Source organism: Pseudochaenichthys georgianus, chromosome 18 (assembly GCF_902827115.2).
Source record: "Pseudochaenichthys georgianus chromosome 18, fPseGeo1.2, whole genome shotgun sequence".
NCBI classification, from domain to species: Eukaryota; Metazoa; Chordata; class Actinopteri; order Perciformes; family Channichthyidae; genus Pseudochaenichthys; species Pseudochaenichthys georgianus.
Genome location: NC_047520.1, coordinates 15,227,679 through 15,233,678, shown reverse-complemented (window position 1 = coordinate 15,233,678; position 6,000 = coordinate 15,227,679).

Here is a 6,000-nt window from a genome sequence, read left to right as displayed (position 1 = left end):
CGCCTGCAGCGGGGACTGGACCCACAAGACTTTAGCTGAATGATATAATGGGCTTCAAGTATCAGAAGTGGGATGAAAAATACTTTGGGTAATTGGCAAATGTATTCCCATTCCTTTCCTTGTAATGATGGCCATCTATCACAGCCGTTATTTTATTATTTTGTAAGCAGATTTGTATTGTTGTGATAATTACCGTTACTTATCCCCTTGCTGTTTTGCTGACTGGGACTTGCTGGAGCCAGGAGTCAGTGTACGTTCTCATTAGTGTCACCCGGTTTGTTGATGTAATTGTGCTGCTCCTTCAACCGTGCTTTACAGCACTTTTCTAACTTTACAGTTATTAGGGCAAAAGCTAAAGTTGTACAAAATGAGACTGTATGGGGAAAACATCAGGGGTAGAAGTCAGTTTTGTATTTAAAATAACACCAACATTTTAAAAGTTAAACTCCTTCAATCATTCTAAAGTATAGTATAGTAAAGTACACAAGAATGTTGAAGAAATTGTAATTAATCAGTATATAAATGGGATCCTCAGTCCTGACATTATTAATATAATAATAATAATAATAATAATAATAATAATAATAATAATAATAATAATAATAATAATAATAATAATAATAAGTTTCATTTATAAAGCACTTCATATTTGACTTCAAATCCCGAAGTGCTAGAAACTAAACAATTATATATTGTTACACAGCTTAGTTGGATTCTGATTGGTCAATTTGGACATTACAGAGATTGTTAATACTCGATAACACACTGCTGCTAAGCTATATAATGACAGTTGCACCAGGGGCCTATACTGCGAACCTGGTTCAACCTAACCTGGATATGTTTGAGTTAGCCGGTTGGCTTAATCCAAAACATACGCGCTCTCGCTAAACTGTACTACGACGCTGGTTATCAAGTGGATCGCTCAAGCCAGCCGTGTCCTATCTAGTTAGGTGCGCGTTCACATGAAAGAGGTGGTATTTGGAGCATTCGACCAATCACAAACATGGAGAAGCGCACTGACAGCGCAGCGTCATACTTCCTGAATGAAAAGTGAACTTTAATACTAGTCAAAAATGAAGAAGTTAAACTTTAAACATCCATGACTTAAACACTTTATCCAGGATCAAAGCCACATAGCTGCACCTGCAAGGTGAATACAGCTGGCAAAAGAAAAAGTGTTTGAATGCGTACATTAACAGGTTTATGATAACACTGCCCCGTCTAAAACACGATCTGACTTCAATTACATTTGTCTCGAGTGTTTCGTCAACTTATGTGTTGCTTAAAATAATACTTCTGCATACAGTATGTGACGCTGTGAGTGTTGCACGGCCAGATACGGCTCAGCTGACTCAGATAAGGAGAGATATGATACATTATGAAGTGATATGCCGCGGACTGTACTTAATGTACTCTGATCCGGTTACTTATGTTGTGGCCGATATTTAAGTAAGCTTTCTTAACGCTAATGTTATAATAGTCAGATTGCTCTGAAGATGGGAGGTGATATTCTATTAATGTTCACGTTCACACAGTCGGTGATTTTTGCCGGCCGTCTTTCCTGCGACGGCAGTTTTTCTGTATTTCCTTTCTCCTGTAATATGACTTGATCGCTTTAAACTCCGCACACTGAGCTCTGATTGGTCAGCAGGCGGTGCTTTCACTGAGTTGAGCTCTTAGCCTGCAACCTAACCTGCTCCCGACCAGGTTAGCTGCTTAGCATATATTACCATGGAGATCTAGCCTGCTAAAAAGAGAACCAGCTTCGTAGGACCGGAAAGCCGGAGTTTCCCCTGAATTTAGCCGGCTAAGCGAAAATCCTGCTTCGTAGTATACCCCCCTGGTCCCGACCAGGTTAGCCGCTAAGCATAAGTTACCATGGAGATCTAGCCTGCTAAAAAGAGAACCAGCTTCGTAGGACCGGAAAGCCGGAGTTTCCCCTGAATTTAGCCGTCTAAGCGAAAATCCTGCTTCGTAGTATACCCCCCAGATCCACCTGATGGGCCCAGCCTAACTGAGCATCAAAATAAATCCCCAAATATTTAAAACGTGAAACCTGCCCAACTCCTTATGATTATTGATATGGTGCAGCTGGCTGAAAAAGAGGTTATTGTATGCATTTTTGTAATCAGTTGGGTGGTTTTAGTTACTGTAAAACAATGCATTGTATTTTATATACTCAAACATCTTAATCTGAAAATAACCAGTAACTAAATTGTTCATATGTAGAGCAGTATAATTTAAAACGTAGCATAAAAATACAAATCAAAAAGACTTAAGGAAAGTACAAATACCTTCAGAATTGGGAGACACTCCAAAACTGGTAATCACCCAAGATTATATGATTCTGTGACTCCAAACACATTGTGTTTTTAAAGCTTTTATCACATTTTGATGTTAAGCTTGTTCTGGTTTTAGGGCAAAATATGAAGACTTTGTTACCACCTGACTGAATCCAACAAGCAGCTTGTCTCTATAACAATACATCAATTAAACAGGGGCCATGACGCCACCAGCAAGCAAGCACGACATGAACTAGTTCAGTCAGCAACCCAGATACACAATGGGGGAGGTAAAGATGGGGGAGAGAGAAGGGGGAGACAGAGATTAAGACGTGAGGTAGAGATGGAGAGAGCTTGAGACGGAGATTTGAGAGAAGAGGAAAAAGGTAAAAAAACGAAAGGCACGGATGGACCAAAAGTGACAGAAGGCACAAAAGGCAGGGAAATGGAAGAGGAGACACAATGGTAGAATAAAAAGGGGGAAACGCTGGGAGTCTGAGTGGGTGAAATGAGAAAGATGGGGCCTCTGCCATGAAGGCAATGGGGGAAGACGGATCTGCAGATACCGTGTTTTCTCATCTTGTTTTGTACCACGCTGCGCCTCTCCATCCAATTTCCTGCCTCCCTGTCAAAGCAAAGCAAATCAAATCTTTAAGGAGGATGGATTACCTAGACTTCTGGTGATGATGGAAAGATAAACGGAGGCTTGGAGTGGCACCTAACCTAATAATTGCTAAGCTACATTGTCTGGGAGTAGCAGTTTGACAGGCCTCCTTAGTGGACTTTAAAAATAAAATTCCACAGGAAAGCCAGGGTTTTCTTTTTTTAAACTACACAGTTTAGTCAAACATTGTTGATTCTACATATTCCGGTCTTTTTTTCAATTATAGATTTGAAATAACAATACAATTCATAAAGTTTGACTGGCAATATCATTTCAAACATTTTAAGAAAATACTCAAATATGTGCTTATTTTCTGCTGCTGCTTTTTTTCCTTGTTGCTTTTGGTATTCCTTCATAACAAGTAAAACATATGTCCTTTAATTCTGTCATGTCTAAAGTAACTTGAGAATTGATTTTTTTCTTGCAAATGTTAGCTAATGTTTAACTTTTGTAATACATAAAGAAATGTTATACCTTAAAAGGATAACATTTAAAAGAACGTATATACAAACCTCTTTAATACTGCTTGAAGTAATTGATTATTTTGTCTTCTACTTTGCACCTCACTGTGTGGACAAAAGACTAATACGGAGACTCTGCCATGATAATTAAGTGAAGCATGAAAAATGTTTTGCTTCAGGCAGACCTCAATGGTGGAATACATAAACCGATTAGCCAACAAAAGCTAAATTAATTGCAGTCAATTAAAGCAGCATAGTGATAATGCTTACTTAATGATCTATTATTAAGTTGCAGCAAACAGTGAATAATTCAAACACTGAGCTTGTGCACGTCTATATGCCAGGACGCAATGGATTGAATGTGAATGATTGCAGAACAGGACGTCGCTTATCATGATTTTATTTCCACAGCCTGAGCCATTCAAAGACTACATCTACTCATTAACTATTATTAGAAAACATAATGACAGTGTGCACCTAACAGATTTCATATGGAATACATATGTTTCCGAGCAGCATGTATACATATACATTAACTCTCTGAGCACACGTACCACTCACACCACATGAAAACAGCCCAACCATAAGTGATGATATTAGAGGGTTGAGAAGGCCTGGATGAGAGAGTGGGTGGCTTTCACGTTGACAAGATAGAGAGCAGGCGTGGGTAGGAGTGAGTGTGTGTGTCCACTGAAGTCAAGGCAGGGGTTAATTACAGTGTTTAACCTGGTTTTTAAACTTAGCCAAGCCAGGACTGGGAAGACTTTTACTAAAGTCCCATTTACGCATGCAGTCTAACCCTACTGTATCATATCATGCAAAGGAACATGAATATCATGAACTTATTTTCAGTCAAATCTGTACTGTTGATTTCCCCCAGACCTAGACGCATTTAAGGGGGACATGCTGATAAAAGACTAGCCTGTAAATGCCATAACATTGCAGGGACAAGCACACATGCGACAGATGAGCTTAACACCTTTTATGCTCGTTTTGATCTCTTCAACAAAGAGTCTGCTGTCAGTCTGCCCCGCCTCCAGAGGACCAGTCACTGTCAGTCTACAAAGCGGATGTGAGAGGACTCTTTCTAAAAGTGAAGACGAGCACTGACATCAAGTCCATTCTATACCTAAACATTCTTCTGGTTCTACAAAACAACAGCCACCCTGGATCTACACCATTCTGCATACAGTACAAAGCAAACAGATCGTTAAAAGACACCTTCTACATTGCCCTAGCTCCTCTGAAAAATAACAACACTTACTTTAGAATGGGGTTTGTGCAGCATTCAACACAATCTCCCTCATGAAACTGATTAGCAACTTTCGCCCCTTAGGCTTGAGTATCACACTCTGCGATTGAGTATTGGACATCCTTACAAATAGACCTCAGGCTTTTCAGAAGGGTGGTCATACCTCCTTCGCTCTACTGTTGAACACTGAAGTCCCCCAGGGCGGTGTGCCCAGCCCCCTCCTGTTCATGCTATATACCCACGACTGCTGCCATCAACATGAAGAGAACTCAGTTTCCGGATGGCATCACCACGATTACATACAATGATGAGAAAATGTGCGAGTGATGTGCTTTCTGTCCAAAATCATACATTTCCATAAATGTCAAACCGTTCTTTTAAAGTTTAGAGATATTTGATTGACAACAGCTTCTTGAAACAAAAACTTTTTTTGCACAGGGGAGGGGAAAGTTCCCTCAACACTGACAGTTTTCTCACTTGTCAAAAGAAAAGAAAGATTTCAGCAACGGTCCTCCATCAAATGTCTTGCTGAAGGGGACATTCTTTGTATTTTTATCTACCTAAGAAAAAGTAAGCAAACCGTTTTCAGGCCAAAACTTTAGTTTATAAGAAGAGCTGGGTTATAAGATTGGAAGGCTGCACCAAGGGTGGGGTGGATGAAATTAGAAAGCTGCCTTATGCCGCCCTTGTGATCACAGTCTGTGACTTAGTTATATAGCGAGGGAGCGGCTCGTAGATAATGAGCATGTACTGAAAGAAACTATGAAAGTGCTCCGGTTGGTAGCGAAGGCTGGAAGAGTGTATTCACTCTGATGTAGGTTAGGTTTGCTTTTTTAGCTCTTCTTTACACCTTTGCCATTCCTCTGATATCCGTCTCACAGACTCTTCCTCAGTCTTCCTAAAGTCGGCCAGTTATTCTGCTCTCCTGTCCTTAATTCTCTCTTTGCACTCTTAAGACACATCTCTTATGTCATGACTGCCTTTGATCCTACATCTGTTGCTTTCTCAATAACTGTGTCCCTTCTTCCTTCATTTTTAAGTGCACACTGTCAGTATTTCTGGTGTACTTCTAATCTTTTTCTCAGGGATTGGGAAACCCACTTCTTTGACACCATCTTTCTTCTTCTCTCTAAGCTTTCCCACTTCAAATAATTCAAAAACCTGCTCTGCATCCTGCTCAGTTCCCACATAGACTGAGCTGGAGTCTGCAGAGAGGGGGAAATGTTTCAAAGGACGGTGAGTGAAGCTGCGGCGGCGGCAGACAGACAGACAGTGCCCTGGCATTAAATTGGAAGGAACATTTGGTAGCCGCTAGGAAACGCTGCTGCTCTCAAACAGCCA